We start from the raw sequence: 17,261 nt of genomic DNA on the forward strand, positions 1-17,261 counted from the left end.
AATATAATTATTGACAGAGAATGAGAAGGCAAGCCACAGTCTTGGAGAAAATATTTACAAAAGACATATCTGATAAAATACTATTATTCAAAATATACAAGGAACTCTTAAAACTCAACAAAAAGAAAATGAACAACACAATTTAAAAAGTGGCAAAAAGGTCCGAACACACACCTCATCAAAGATCCGGATGACACATAAGCACGTGAAAGATGCTTAACATGTTATATTAGAGAAACGCAAATTAAAACAACGAGATACCGCTACACATCTATTAGAATGGCCAAAATCTGAAACACTGACAACACCAAATGCCAGTGAGGATGTGGAGCAACAGGAACTCTCAAACTTTGCTGGTGGAAATGCAAAACAGTATGGCCATTTTTGGAAAATAGTTTGGTGGTTTCTCACAAAACTAAACATACTCTTTCCATACTATCCAGTAATCATGCTCCTTGGTATTTACCCAAAGGAGTTGAAAACTTATGTTCACAAAAAAACCTGCACACAGATGCTTACAGCAACTCTATTCTCCGTTGCCCAAACTTGGAAGCAACCAAGATGTCCTTTAGCAGGTGAATGGATAAATAAGGTGGTATATCCAGACAATGGAATATTGTTCAGTGCTAAAAAAAGATCGGTGGCTGGCAGGGGTTGTGGGGAGGGAAGGGTGAATAGGTGAAGCTCATAGGATTTTTAGGGCAGTGAAACTATTCTGTGTGATACTATAATGGTGGACACATGTCATTATAGGTTTATGAAAACCCACAGAATGTACAATACCAATGGAAACTATGGACTTTGGATGATAAAGATGTGTCAGTGTAGGTTCAGGTATTGTAAAAAATGTGCCACTCTAACGTGGGATGTCCATGGTGGGGGAGGCTGTGCATATGTAGAGGTGGGGAGTATATGGGGAGTATTTGGGAGCACTTTCTCCTCAATTTTGCTGTGAACCTGAAATTGCTCTAAAAAATAAAGTCTATTAAAAAATATAGCCATTGAGATTTGCTTAAGTTTTGACACTGAGGTTATATTATTGGCAAACTTATTTTTATGAAAAATCAGGAAATTTGGTGCCTGGCACATAGTAGGTACTCAGTAAAAGATTGCTGTATGATGTGTTTCATGATAGATTATATCAGACATCGAATCAGCTCTTCACAAAATTCTGTGTGGAATTGGAGAACTTGTTTTCTGAAATAAACTGCCACAAGGGGTTCACATAAACCCAGGATTAGTAAGCATTATTAAGAGCACTGGAAATCGTCTTCTGGCTAGAGGTTTGACTTGTCTGTTTTACCTGCTCAAGGGGCGTTTCAGAGAAATGAAATCCTGTTACTGTGCTGTTTATAATCCTCCACTTAAATAAATTGCAAACACCTGACCTGAGCCTACAAGGATGCATGTGGTCCGGCCCCAGCCTGCCTCTGACTTCATGTTTTACACTATCCCTCTCACTCACTCTGTTCTAGCCACACTGGCCTTCCTTCTGTTTCTCAAATTTAGGGAGGCTAATCTCATACAACGATGTTAGAAAAAAATCCCAGTTTTCCTGAGGTATAATTGAGGTTTAATAAATGGCACATTTTGGGCCCAGCCCAGTTGCATGTTGGTTAAGGTCAGCATGCTCCCCTTTGGCAGCCCAGGTTCAGTTCCTGGGTGTGGACCTAAACCACTCATTGGCGGTCATGCTGTGGCAGTGACCCACACACAAGATAGTGGAATATTGGCACAGATATTAGCTCAGGGCGAATCTTCCTCAGCAAAAGAAAAGAAAAGAGAAGGGCACATTTACATTTTAAAATGTACAGTTTGATTAGTTTTGACATACATCTACACCCATGAAACCATAACCACAATCAAGAAAATGTAGCCCCTCTCTCCAACCGTTCCCTGTTTTCCACATCCTCAGGCAACCATTGATCTCCTTTATATTACCATAGATTATTTTTCATTTTCTAAGATTTTTATGTACTGTTCTTTGACTTATTTCACTCACCATAATTATTTTGAGATTCATCCACGTTGTTACATTTATTGATAATTTATTTTATTTGCTTTATTTATACAATGAGCAATAATCGATTGTATGGGTATACCATAATTTGTTTATCCATTCACTCACTGGTGGCTATTTAGGCTGTTTCCTGGCTATTTCAAATAAAGCTGCTACGTACATTTAGGTACAGATCTTTGAACATATATACCTCCTTTCATTTTTATTGGATTAATATTCTTGAGTAGAATGTCTGAGTTGTAGTAGATGTATATTTCACTTTTTAAGCAACTGTCAAACTGTTTTCCAAAGTAATTGAACCATTTTGTATTCCTACCAGTATGTATGAGAGTTCCATTTGCTTCATGTCTTCATTAATGCTTGATATGATCAATGTTTTTAATTTTCACCATTCTAAGAATTATGTAGGGATAACATTGTACTTTAAATTTTCACTTCTCTAAGGACTAATGATACTGAACATCGTTTCATATGTTTATTTGACATCTGTCTTCTTTTGTGAAGCATTATCACATTTTTTGCCCTTTTTCTTCTTCTGCTCCCCAAAGCCCCCCCAGTACATGGTTGTATATTCTAGTTGTAGGTCCTTCTGGTTCTGCTATGTGAGACTCCACCTCAACATGGCCTGATGAGCGGTGCCATGTCCGTGCCCAGGTTATGACCCAGCGAAACCCTGGGCCTCCGAAGTGAAGCGTGCGGACTTAACCACTCAGCCATGGGGCTGGCCCCTTGCTCATTTTTTATTGGGTTGTTTGTTTTCTTTTTATTGAGTATTGAGAGATCTTTAGATATTCTGGATATGAGCACTTTGTCATATAAATATGATTTTCAAATGTTCTCTTCCAGAGAGTAGCTTGATATTTCATTCTCTTAAAAGTGAATTTCGAGGAGAAGTTCTTAATTCTGATAAAATCTCCTATATTTCCGTCTAGAAGTTTCATAGTTGCAGGTTTTACATTTAACTCTATTATCCATTTTGAGTTAATTTTGTATACAGGGCAAGACATGGATCAGTTTTTTTTTTTTTGCATATAGATATCTAATTATTCCATCACTATTCATTGAAAAGATGATCCTTTCACTACTCAGCTGCTTTTATATCTTTGTCAAAAATCAGTTGACCATACATGTATGGGTTTATTTCTGGACTCTACTTTGCTTCATTATGTATTTATCTATATTCATGTCAAACCACACTGTCTTGATTACTGTAGCTTTATAATGAATCCTGAATCAAGTATGTGGGTCCATTGTTGTTGTTACTGTTTTAAAGTTGTTGACTCATATATGAGTTTATTTCGGAATTCTCTTCCATATCGGTAATCTATTTGTCTTTTCATGAATTGATTTTGATTGGAAATGAATTGAGCATACTGACCAATTTGCAGAAAATTGACATCTGAACAATAATAAACCTTCTGATCCATGGCCATGGTATACCTCTCCATTAATTTAGATCTGTAGATCTTCTCTCAGCAATATTTAGCAGTTTTCATTGTAGAGATCTTGCATGTATTTGTTAAAGTTATCCCTAAGTATTGTTTGATGGTATTGTAAAGGGAAATTTTTAAATTTTATTTTTTTGAATTAAGTTTTGCTACTGCATAGAAATATAATTGAATTTTATATTAATGTTTTATCTTGTGACTATGCTAAATTCCATGATTACTCCTAAGGGTTTTTTAAAGAAGATTTGTTAGGATTTTCTATATGGATTCTTAGGATTTCTCAGGTTATCTTTTGTTTTTTAAAAAGATAATCCTTAAGATTTTCTTTAGGAGATAGTTTTACTTCTTCCTTTCCAAGTCTGAAAATCTTTTAATTTTTTTCCTCTTACCTTATTGCTAGTACTGGCTAGTACAAGGATAAATAGAAGTAGAGAGATAAGGAAACCTTAGCTTTGTTCCCAACCATAGGGAAGTGTTTAATATTTTACCAAAAATATGATGTTATTTGTAAGTTCTTTTGTAGATGGCCTTTTATTAGATAAAGTTCCCTTCTATTACCTGTAAGCCTTGAAGTTTCTTGTTGGTTTTTAGCCATGAATGGGTCTTGAATTTTGGCAAATGCACTTTCTGCATCTTTTGAGATGACCATATGGTTTTCTCCTTTTCTTCTGTTAATATAGTGATTTATATTGATTGATTTTCAAATGTTAAGCCTGGAATAAACTCCCCACAGTCATGATATAGGATTTTTTTTATATATTGCTGGATTTAATTTGCCACTATTTTGTTAAGAACTTTTGCATCTATGTCCATGAGGATACGGGTCTACAAATCTCTCCTTACAATGTCTATGTCAGATTTTATTATCAGGGTCTGCAGTCCTCATAAAAAGAGTTGGGAACTATTCCCTCCTCTACCTTCTGAATGGTTTTATAAGATTCCTTGGCTCTTTTGGATGCTCATTATGCTTTACTTCTCCAGAAGTTGAGAGAGAAATTTAAATATGCATATTATCCTCTTTCCTGAAATGTCCATCAACCATGTAATAAAAGTTCATGCCTAAAAAATTTTGGCATCAACTGTAGATTTTATTTATCCACATGTTACTTACCTTCTCCTAAAACTAGCATAGACATTGGAAGTATCGGAACAGCGAACCAAAACTGATACTCATTCATGTATATGTATTTTTTTATTTGTTTGAGAAAATATATAGTATGCTAGGAAATGATTCTCTGAGTATACAGTGTGACAGCTAGGTTTAAGCAACTTACATTATTTCATAAAATAGAGTGTCTCAAAATAGTACATCTAAAAATCTACGGTTTTCCTTTTTAATCAGTGTGACAAGAATTAAAAACATTAAGGATTCTTTAAATTCTCAGATGCATCAAAAGCTTTATTAGAGCCAGGTTTTCTAGGCTTCTTGAAAATAAAGCTTTTCCTCAGGCTGTTGAGGCCAATTTGACTCATTTCAGTCTCATCTCTTTTCATTTCATCCAATCACTTTCTCTCCAGAGCGTAATGAGCTGTGAAGTGGCCAAAAGATAAACAGAGAAGAGAAAAGAAAACAATCAAGGTCTTGAATTAGACACAAATTGGGAAAATAAGTCTCAGAATAGTTGAAAATAATCATTCCTTTTACTTTTGCTTCTTTGGTATGTATGAACTATGGTCACCTTCTAGGATTTATAATTCAGTGAGGAGTTTCTGTTTTCATTCTTTTTCATTTTCCTTTGTTACTGCTTATGATAACAACATGTGAATAAAAATGAGAAAACAGATTTGTGGATTAAAATCTAAAACAACAGAATGAAAGTCAGACCAGCTCAATTTATTCTAAATCAGTGTTCTGAAACGAATACTCTCATGATTTAACTATGCTTTATATTACTGGAAAATGTATGAATTTAGAATATGATTGATTTTGTCAAACAGACAGGGAAGAACTAGAATGGTACTTGTGTTGTGATTTGAAATTTTGAAGACCTAGGAAGGATTACCTCTTGAAAGCCAAGAATTTCCTTTTATTTTTGTATTTGGAAAGCCCGTGCTTGAAGTTGTGCGTGTGGAACATGAAGAATTCAGGCATGTTTCCATCAGCAGAGACTTTATTCAGATGCAGCCTTGCTAACCTTGGAGTACTGCACATGGAGCCAATTGTTGCTTCTGGAGGCTTTTTATTTAAACAGAGTATTTTCCTCTTCGTATCTCAATTTTAGTGTGTGCTTCTCACACACTAGTAAAAATAAGACATGACCCTTGCTTGGGTTAGGTTTGGGAAGTCATGGTTGATAGCAAGAGAGGAAACTGAAGCCAGAGAAGGAAACAGGGCCTGAGAGGGGCCACCTTATCTTCTGTTTTCTTTACATAGAAATGTCTCAACATGAGAGTAGAAACAATATTCTTGGACAAATATATTCAAAAAATGTTTAGTAGGCATATTTTCCAGTCATGTTACGATGAGAAACAGATGTAGATAATGTTAAGTCTTGTACCTTATGTATGTGTGTAAATATTTAACTCGAAAAACAGTCACATGAAAACTACTCTGGACTAATCTTGGAAGCAGGAAGCCACAAATTATAGGTCTGAAATTTACCACGCGTGGCTTCTGAGTCCAGATAAGTAAAACCAAATGAAAAGGATTGGAAAGTTTTATAAATAGTTCATGTTATTTTGCTGGGGGAGGGAAGAGAGAGGATTAAAGAGCATTTTAATGTACTTGAAGTATGATCAGTACATTTAATTATAATCAGAGTGCTAAGAATCATATGATAGGAATTCAGTTATGCATTTGAATCTAGACTATATTAGTTATCAACTTACATAGGAAAAATTACTGTGGAATCATAGCTTATCCTCAATTAGGTTCTAAAGTCAGCACATAAGGCAAAAATTACATATATTCAGACCTGGAAGGCATCCTGTTGGAGACAGATCTGCATTGTTCTACTAACACAGCTGGTGTCGGAAAACATCCCCATATCTTTTATAGGTTCTGGATGATGAGCTTAACTTTAGTTTATGGGCCAAAAGGCAAAAAAAAAATGCAATTATTGACATCAGCAGCATGATGTATGGAAAATATGTCTTTAAAACTAGCAGCACACTGTGATTCTAATCAAGTGGAAATGAAAACAGATTTTGCCTTCCATCTCGCCCACAATCTGGGTCTTATACTCCTTGCTTTATTTGTTTTCAAGTTTAGTTTTCCTTTCATCAAAATAATATTGTCTAATTACCTTCCGTGCTTTAAATTATTTTATTGAAGTATAGTCTCCATATGGTGAAAGGCACAGCTCGTACGTGTTACAGTTCCATGAGTTTTAACGAATGCATATATTCATGTAACCCACACTGTTACCAAGATACAGAATATTTCTATTTGTGCCCTGTTACAGTCAATCCTGCCACTCTCTCCTCTCCCCAGAGGCAACCACAGTTCTGAGTTCTTTCTCCATAGATTAGCTTTTATCTGATTCAGAACTTTCTATCATTGGCATCACATGGTTTGTACTCTTAGTGATCTGGCTTCTTTGGTTCAGCACAATATGTATCAGATTCATTTACGCTGCTGCGAGTATCAGTAATAGATCATTTGTGTTTCTTGCTGTCTATTCAATCATATGAATATATCACAATTTGTTTACCTCTTTTCCTGTTTTTGGACATTTGGGTTGTTTCTAGCTTGAGGCTGTTATAAAGTCACTATGAAAATTCATGGTACAAGTCTTTGTGTGGATGTACATTTTGTTTATTTTTTCTGTTGAGTAAATACAAAAGAGTGGAACTGATGGTAATAGGGCATGTTTTGCTTAACTTGATAAGAAACTGCCAAACCTTAAAAAACAATGGTTGTGCTTTTTTTAGACTCCCGTCAGTAATGACTGAGAGTTCTGGTTGTTCTGCATCTCGCCAACATCTTTTCGTTTTTTGCCATTACAGTAGTATCTCATTGTGGTTTTGTTGCATTTTCCTAATGATTCGCTATGTTAAGCACTATTTCATGTGCTTATTGGCCATTTGTAGATCTTTTGTGAAGCATATATTATGGTCATTTGGCCATTTTTAATTGGCGTATTTGTCATTATATTATTGAGTTGGAAGAATTCTTATATATTGTGGATATAGGTCCCTTGCCTGGTGTATGTTTTGTGACTATTTTCTCCCAGTCTGTGGTTTGCTTATTTTGTTAAGGTCATTTTTAACGAGCAGAGATTTTAAATTTTTTCTTTTATACTTAGTGATTTCTGTATCCTGGGTAGGAAATCTTTGCGTACTTCAAGATTTCAAAAATATTTCTTTATATTTTCTTCTGGAAGCTTTATATTTTTAGCTTTTGTATTTAGGTCTATGAGGTAGGAATTGAAGTTATTTTTTTTTTGTATGGCTATCCACTTTATAGCAGTATTATTGAAAAGTCTTTATGCATTGATTTGCTTTGGTGCTTTTGTCAAAAATCAGTTGATTATAAAAGTGTGTATCTATTCTTAACTCTCTTCTGTTCTATTGTCAGTTTGTGTACCCTTATACTCATATCACACTGTCTTCATTGCTATAGCTTTATTGTAGTTAATTTTTCTTAGCCATGTTTTATAGTTTTTAATGTAGAGGTTTTAGAGATCTTTTGCGAGATTTATCCATAAATATTTTTTGCTTTTGGATGCTATTGTAAATGTATTATTTTTTAAATATAATTTTCCATTTGTTTGTTACTATTATATAGAAATACTATTGTTTTTGTTTATTGGCTTTGTTTCCTGATGTCTTGCTAAATTCACTTATTAGTTGAGTAGCTGTTTTGTATATTTCTTTGGGTTTTTCTGTGTACATAACCATGCTGTCTGTGAATAAAGATAGTTTTATTTCTTCTTTTTTTAAGATTTATACTTTCTCTTTATTCTTCTTACGTTATTACACTGGCTAAACCTACCAGAACAATTTTGAATAAAAATGGTAAGGGTGAATATCCTGGTGGTGTTTCCGATCTTAACTGGTGAGTGGTCTATTTCACCGATAAGTATGATATTGACTGTAGCTTTTTGTACATGTTATTTTCAGATTGAAGAAATTTCCTCTACTAATAATTTGCTAACAGTCTTTTTTTATGTTATCATGAATGGGTGTTGAGTTTCTTCAAATGCTTTTTCTGAATCTGCTAAGGTAATCATATGGTTATTCTCTTTTATTTTGTCAATGTGCAGAATTATATTGATTAGTTTTCAAAGTGAAAACAAACTTTCATTCTTGGGATATATTATACTTTTATATATTGCTGGATTTTATTTGCCAATATTTTGAAGAGACTTTTGTGTTTGTGTTCAGGTGGGACATGTGCATATAGCATTCTCTTCTTGTAAATTCTCTATTTTGGTAACAGGGTTTGCTAGCCTCATAAAAATAGTTTAGAAGTGTTTCCTCTACCCTTTTGTGGAAAATAGATTTAGTAACCCAGTCTATATCACAGGGTTATTTTGAGAATCAATTGAATGATATATATTAAAGTCTTTAAAACATATATATGATATACTATACACAAATAAAATGTTATTTTGTCATTTTTGTCAATAAAATATTAGTATACCACATAAACATTCTGTTAAGTGAAATTCTATGTTCTGACATTCCTAAGCTGTGGCAACATCATTTATTTATTTATTTGACATACTTAATTGGAAGACAGCATATTTGGCTTCAGGATAACAAAAAATTAAATCAGATATGGTCTCTTTATAAGGCTTCTTCATAATTATGGGTAGACACATTATGAAATCCAAAGTTTATTATGGAAAATCAAATATATCTCTAATATGGTTTGGTATTAATCTTTAAATGTGCTCTAATTCTCCAGATTGGTGGTCCATGTTTGGGAGAATTTATGGCGATTACCTACCAACACATTATCATACTCCCTCATACTACCCCCCTGCCTTGATCTTGTTGGAAATTACAGCTCATCCTAGTTGTATGGTTAGAATATATATATTTGATTATATACATATCTTCTGAAAATATTCTGGGATCATGCTCATTCTTTCAAAAAGATGATGCTTAAAGTAGAACTTTATTTGAAAGCCAATATACCTATCGATTTTGACATGCAACCCACTCTCATTTCAATAAAATAAAAATAATTTTCTTAGAGATTGTGGAGTAATTTTCACAGGGGGTAAGTGAGGAGAGTAGAGGATTGTGTTTGTACCTAGGTATCTGAAATGCAAATATATGTTTATTAATCTGAAATTATTTATTTCTCTACCTAGAGACATCTGTGAGTCAGTTAATAATCTGTTTTCTCACCTGACTAAGGTCACAATTCTGGTCCAAAGGTGGAGGCACCAGAAGGCGAAGGAAGAGGCCCGCCAAAGAGCGAACGGGTGATACTTCCCTTTAAGCGCAGGAGAGGGCCAGCATGGGGCAACACAACCAATCTTTTAGTGAGTGCTACCTAAAGTAAAGGTTAAGAATTTACACATTTTAATCTTGAGTCTATGTTTCTGTATTTTGATTTTCATTAACTCCCCAACAAATATTTATTTTAAAAACTTAAATTGACTGTTTTCCCTATCTGAAGGCAGATAGGGGGATCAATATCCCGTGGCCAAACGCAGGGTCACTAGTGGGTCTGGACCACCAGCTCCAGAGGATCAATAGGACTGAGACAGGTAAATACGGGACTTAGGACACTGCCGCCATCTGTGGTGGACACTGGCCCATCCCACCTGTGATCTGTGCCACAAAGAAAACTGAATGAAGCCTCGGTTGCTTGTTCTTCACTCTGCCTTCTGCTTTGTATTATAACTGTGTTTAAGGTAAAGATCTTACCACTGCTCTTCACGCTGGGGATCTGGGCTGCTTGTAATTCAGTTTATTCACATTAATAAACAGCTATCATGGGAGAAAACCCTTGGCTTTGCAGTATTTAGAAGATCTTCATATTTCTAAGGACTCCTACTCCTATTGCTTTATCTCTGCACTTTTCATGGGCCCTCTCTTTCCCTATAGAAATGTCAGATGCACAGGAATGCTTTGTCCTATGTCCCACAAAAACGTCCTACAAACAGTTACTGAACAGCAAGACTATTAAATGCTTAGGGTACAAGGGTAAGCAAAAGCATTCACTGTCCATTCAGTCTGATGTAGACACAGATGTTAATCAATACTATTAGCTTGTTGATGCCACACTAATAAGGGCATCATTACAAAGTAGATGGGGCCCTGAAGGGAAAAGAACCCACTTCTGTGAGAACTTATCCCTGAGACCATTAGAGATAAGAGGTATTTTCAAGGACTTCTTTTGTGGTTTCGATCTTATCTCGTTTTGTCTTTTACAAGACAGAACTTTTCAGAATGTTGTGTTTTTCATGTAAAGACTTGAGATGGATCAGCTGTGAGATGATCAACGCCTACGAGAATTCAATTAGAACCACAGCAATGAATACATTTCTGAGCTTTCCTTTAATATTGAAAGAGGCAAAAGAATTCTTAGGATACTAAGCCTAGAGAAAGAAATACAATAAAAAGGAGAGGTTTAAAAAAGTGAGAAGATGTTGAAATCTTTTCCAGGTAGATAGATCTGATCTTTGATTAGTTTATCCTTAGGGTCTCTGTTGGTAACATGTACATATGTATATTTATATATTCTTTTGTAGTTCTCCTGGTTGGATCAAACTTTATATAGATTACTATCTTATTCATCTTCCCAATATGCTGGGCATTCTTTTGGAAGAACTCTTGGGCACGGGTCATAATGTCTGATTTGATTTTTCTGCTGTCATTTACTGTGGGCAACTTCCCCTGACTCTGCTCAGTTTCTCCATCACTAAAACAAGCTGATAGTAACCCAAGAATTTGTTTTTATGGTAAAAATGAAATCAGAATAACTTTGTAAAGCGTATACAAATGTAGATGATATGATTATTAGCTAAGAAGCAGGGTAACTCCCTTATTAATGTCAGAGGAAATGTCAAGTTGACGTGGCAAAGACTATCTTGTGGAGCAGAGGCAGAAACAGGAACCGAAGATGAAGTTTCGGCTCCTGAGGGCTTTCTGTCTCTTTTATATGTGCATACATATAATTACACATCATTTTGTAATTTATTTGCATACAGAATAGTATAGGAAAGCCTAACTAACTGGAATAAGGATTGGCTTAACAGGGACTGGATTTCACTCAAAATATCTTTCTGTAATAGATACAATAGTATAGACAAATAATGAAGGGAAAATATTTCAAATATCCAATAGAACAGAATTTTCTAGCCCCTTAAAACATCTTGGAGGCAGAATTTTTAGAGTATTAGTTTAAAATACCTTCTATCTATTCCTTAGATTCTCTAAGACATTTGTGTGGCATAGATTTGTTGTCATAAGGAAATAAAAATATACACTTGAAAATAAGTTAAATAAGATTTTCACAGTTTAACTGAATGATGTTATTTTTATATTTAGAAATTAATCTATCAATATTTTGATAATGTGAAAATAGAGAAAATAAGAAGATATTGAATTAAGGGACGAGGTAGATGGGTGGTGCCATTTGTCAAGATGAGAATGAAGGACACGTTTTTAACGAGAGATGATGAGTTCATTTTTTTACATATTTCGGTAACTATAGTACAGGGGGGTGGCCAGAGGGCAATCAGATGGATATCTCTGGAGTTCTGAATGTAATTTTGGCTTGAAATACAGATTTGGGACCCATTGGCATTGGTGATAGTTAAATAAAATGTAGTAGGAGAAAGCAAGAACACAAACAGGACCCCAGGAAACATCAATATTTAAGGGAGTAAAGGAGACAAGGGGGAGCAGAGTCTTAGGAGAGATGAAGAAAGTAGAAAGAAGACTGGGAGAAAGTAGAATCCCGAAAGGCAGGGGAAAGGGAATATTGAGACGGGATTTCATGCTGTGGGGAGGTCAGTAAGAAGGGGATTGAGAAGTGCCCACTGAATTCAGCGGCAAGAAAATGCCTGTCATTTTTGACATGAGCATCCTGATACAGCTGAGAGCCTGAAGTCGATCTTCAGATCTTTGAGAACCAAGTGTATAGTGAGAATTGGAGCAGTAAGAGCAAATTTCTTTCAACAAGCTTGACTGAAGGGAAGGTTAAAAAACAAAAGGATTTGTTTAGAGGTAGGTGCGATTTAAAAATGGCTGTGCATTGAGAGGAAAGAGAGTAGAAAGGGATCGTCAGAAGATAGACAGGAGAAAGAAGGGATGATAAATGTGCTTTCTCTGAAGAATTGGGAGAGGGTGGCTCTCAAACATGGTGGAGGATTTGGTCTTCAATAAGAAGAGAAGGACAATGAGTATATATGAATGGTCTCTAACTCCTCTGGGACGTAGGAGGTGAGCTGGTTGGATGAGAGGTGGAAGGAGGAAGGACGCCTTGGATGTGAAGTTAGAAATAACTGTTGGTTTCTTGCGTCAGTCAGGCAGTCATTAAACCACAAGTCCTGAGCTCCCGTGACGTTTTAGGTGCTGTGCTGGGGATTAACTGGTGAAGGAAAACAGAAGTGGTCCCTGCCACCCTAGAGCGGCGGGATGGACATTAAACTTTTTTCTTTTGCATTTTTCTGGGAGAGGGTCTGTAGCCTCATCATATTTTCGAAAGGCATTCACGACCCACAAACTGAGTAGCAGAAGATTAAAATTCTAAAGATGGTCTAATCTATTCCTTTTTTTTGTACAGTCTCATTTTTAAAAAATTCAGATATAATTGACTTATAACATTATATTAGTTTCCAGTGTACAACATAATGATTCGATATATGTATATATTGTCAAATGATCACCACAATAAGTTGGGTTAATATCCATCACCACACATAGTTACAAATGTTTTTTCTTGTGATGAGAACTTTTAAGATTTATTCTCTTAGCAACTTTCAAATATGCAATACAGTCTTATTACCTATAGTTATCATACTATACATTACACCCCCAGGACTTATTTACCTTATAAGTGGAAATTTGTACTCTTTGACTCCCTTTACCCATTTTACCCACCCCTGGCCCCTGCCTCTGTCAACCACCAATCTATTCTCTGCATCTATGAGCTTGGTTTTTTTTTAGATTCCGCATATAAGTGAGATCATAGGATATTTGTCTTTCTTTGTCTGACTTATTTCACTTAGCATAATGCCCTTGAGTTCCGTCTGTGTTGTTGTAAATTCCTTTTTTTTAATGGCTGAATAATATTCTATTGTGTATATATACCGCACTTTCTTTATCCATTCATCCACTGATGGACACTTAGGTTGTTGCCATGTCTCGGTCACTGTAAATAATGCTGCAGTGAACATGGGGGTGCATATATCTTTTTGCATTTAGTTCTTTGGATAAACACCCAGAAGTGGAATTGCTGGATCATATAGTAGCTCTATTTTTAATTTTTTGAGGAACCTCCATACTGTTTCCCATAGAACAGCATTAATCTTAATCATACAAATAAATACAAATTTGTGACATTGATAAAGACTGTGAATAAGAGGTTTTGGGGTTCTGGGTATTTTGAGAGATAGGGGAAGGTTACTTGAGAGAGGTCTGTTGGGAATTGGAGGGAGAGAAAACTAGATACATAAAGTTTAATAAATGTTAGATTTTCCTTTTTTTTGGAAGTCATATAATTTGGAAGACAGTGTGTTTTAGCGTACGTTAACCTTCTTCCCCATGTGTCCCTTTACGAAACTTTCCTCGTCTAAGATGACTTGACATACTTGTAAGGAAGTTCCTTGTTTTTAAAAAAATAAAGGTACATGTTTACAGTTTTAAAATGATAACCACAAAAGACTATGTAACCCATTGGTTTTTTTTGAGGAAAATCATCCCTGAGCTAATGTTCGCCGCTAGTCCTCCTCTCTTTGCTGAGAAGGATTGTCCCTGAGCTAACATCTGTGTCCATGTTCCTCAGCTTTATGTGTGGGACATCTGCCACAGCATGGCTTGATGATCGGTGCACAGGTCTGTGCCCGGGATCCAAACTGGTGACCTCCGGGCTGCTGAAGTGGAGCCCACGCACTTAACTGCTAGGCCACTGGACTGGCCCGTGTAACCCATTTTTAATGGACTGTCCCTGTGTTCCTGAGTTTCAGATATCACCACCAACCTTAAATTGAAAATTATTCTCCTTCTATAAACCTGACAAGAAATTAGAACATTCTAAATTATTACCATCTTATAAATAATCTAGAAATTACGAATGTATATTACCTTCCCATCATATTGTAATAGGGGGTGGTATAGTTATGACTCTTTTACCAAGATCTTTTCTCAGGAATTCTGAAATTAATGTAAAGTATGCTTTATTCTTTGTTGTGTATAAAAACTACTGGTTTGGGAAGGAAGGTTGGCTTCTGGATAAGTTTTGCAAAAAAGATGAATTAAATGGTAAAATTTTAAATTGAATTAAAATATTTCAGAAAGGAAAATAAGCACATGCACCACACCTTTTGACGCCTTTTCACTCTGTTCTTATTTCTTTTCGTAATCACTGCCCTTTATTTTCATCTTTCCCCCCTAAGAATTGCTAAGGTTTCTGCAGAGCTCTTTATACTTAAGAAGTGGCCCTCATGCCTTTCTTCTTTTCAATGGTGAGATCCTTATGAGAAATCCTTTGTTCACTTGCTTGTTGTTCATGTTTGTCGGTGGGTGGGTGTGAGTGTGGTGAGTTGGGGAGGGAGCCTGGATATCTAATAGTCTAATGTGTAGTATTTACTCAGCGTGTAGGGGAGCTTAATGCTGTTAGCAGACATTCATTTTTACTCACTATTTTTGATGCTTGTTGGAAGCAAAAAACAGGGTATAGATAGCAATGAAGACATGGTGAATGCATATCTAGAGCCTGCTCACATTAAATGTAAATCTGCAGAAGAGTCTAAACCTTATTAAATACTAATTTGTGTGATTTTTGTTGTAATTTGGTGAAAGAGGTACTCTACTTGGGAATGGGGTGAGATTGAGGATAATAGAAGTAGAAGATACAGCTCTGGACACTCTTACAGGCTGAATTGTGTCCTTCCCAAAATTCACATGTTGAAGACCTAACCCCTAGTACCTCAGAATGTGGCTGTATTTGGAGACAGAGCCTGTAAAGAGGTGATTAAGTTAAACTGGGGCTGTTAGGGTGGGCCCTAAACCAAACCCCCAATACTTTGATCTCAGACTTACCCTCCAGAACTGTGAGAAAATAAATTTCCGTCGTTTAAGCTGCCCAGTCTATGCTATTTTGTTATGGCAGCCCTAGCTGACCAATACACAGAGGGACATAAATAGAGACGTGAATTTTATATAGCGTCTGCAGGTGGAAGGAACAGTGCAATATAGAAATAAAGAGATTCGAGGGGGCTGAACAAACCTAGGTCTTAGAACTGAGTCTGGCGTTGACTAGATGTAGGATTTTGAGCAAATAATTTACTTGATCTTTCTGAGTGTCAGGTTTGTCTTCCTAAAATGGGTTCCTTGTGAGAATCACGTGAGCACACGTGAAAGCATCTAAAATCGAGGCCTGCCATCGGCGAGTGTTCCATGGCATCCGCCCTCCGGCCCCCTTCCCTGGTCATAGAAGTGCTTTCTCGAGAGGAGTTGATGGAGTTAGGTGTGTTGATCCTGACACCTTCCTGTCAGAAGGCTGTCACAAGCCATCTCTGGGTCTTAGTTTCTTGACTGGAAAGAAATGAGGGGACTACATTGCATTATTAGACTCTAACCCAAGGTAATTTTTTTTACTCTAAAATGTTATGTTTTTAAGGAATTTAAGGAAGCAAGTTTGGATGAGAAGATGAGGAAGGGGATGCTGGATAAAAGGCACAGTATATACCAAAATATTATTAAATAATGAGAAAACAAGCACCGATGAGGTTAATTTGACTGCCGTGGAGAGCTTCCTAGAATTAGATAGCCGGGAGTGGGCTGGGCGTCGAGAAGAAGGAAGTTGGGCACTGTTTCGTTGGTTGGAAAGGAAAGCTAGAGAGGGAAAACAATCACTGATTCTTTCTTAACCTGTGAGATGTAATTTTTATGGAAGATTATTCTGATAAGTATGTGCAGGACAGATGGATGCAGAAAGAGGCAGGAGGCAGAAATATAGGGAGAAGCATAAGGCGGACCTGGTGATTGTCGTAGAAATGGGAAAATGGGTGGTGAAGAATGCCGGTAGAAATTATGAAGAGGGTGGGTATAGCAAGTATCAAAGAAGCGGGCCCGAGTAACTGAAAAGCAAGTGTGGTGGACCAGGCTGCTTAGCTGCAGCTGTTTTTCATTCTAAGAAAGACACCTGACCCAGTGATCATTGAGATGGAGAGGCTTCAGTGGACAGCCAGGAGGCACCAGCCTTCTCACTTATTTTCTTATGACTTAAAATAGACTATTTTAGTCACAGACAGAATGACTCTGTCTAGAAATGCAGGTGAGGACTTTTTCTTTTCCGATTTAAAGCTACAGTGGGAAATTTCCCAGGTTAACATGATGAACTGAATGTGGTGCTGGGAGGTCTGCAGAGAACCATCGGTGAGTAGCTGTCTATGAATTTGGTCATCCTGGCCTCTTGTTTTTCAGGATCTCTGGCTTCTGATCCAAATTTTTACTATACCAGATTAGAAATCTCCTAATATAAGCAAACTTTCATTCAAGATATCTAAATAGTGATTCGTTCTTTTATTCATTTATTAAATGTGTAAGAGTCAGGAATGCAAAGATGAATGAGATGCCATGCCACTCCTCAAGAAAGTCCTGGTCTGAGGGCTGACAGATTTGTACATGTACATGTTCAAGAGGCAATGTGAAAAGTGCTA

At 36.2% G+C, this 17,261-nt stretch overlaps 1 protein-coding gene across 7 annotated transcripts in view; it reads left to right on the forward strand.

Annotated features, from left to right (window-relative positions):
* The window catches only part of IPCEF1 (interaction protein for cytohesin exchange factors 1), a 171,673-nt gene that overhangs the window by 22,944 nt on the left and 131,468 nt on the right, over positions 1-17,261 (forward strand). Inside the window, exon 1 of one of the 7 annotated variants that reach the window (XM_070603228.1) lies at positions 16,392-16,977. The exons of 5 other annotated variants lie outside the window; for them this stretch is intronic. The gene's annotated coding sequence lies outside the window, so the exon portion shown is untranslated. Of the gene's footprint in view, positions 1-16,391; positions 16,978-17,261 lie in introns of those variants that run through there. One more of the 7 variants, XM_070603230.1, reaches the window with a different exon arrangement.

The sequence above is a fragment of the Equus przewalskii genome, chromosome 32 (genome assembly GCF_037783145.1).
Source record: "Equus przewalskii isolate Varuska chromosome 32, EquPr2, whole genome shotgun sequence".
Lineage (NCBI taxonomy): Eukaryota > Metazoa > Chordata > Mammalia > Perissodactyla > Equidae > Equus > Equus przewalskii.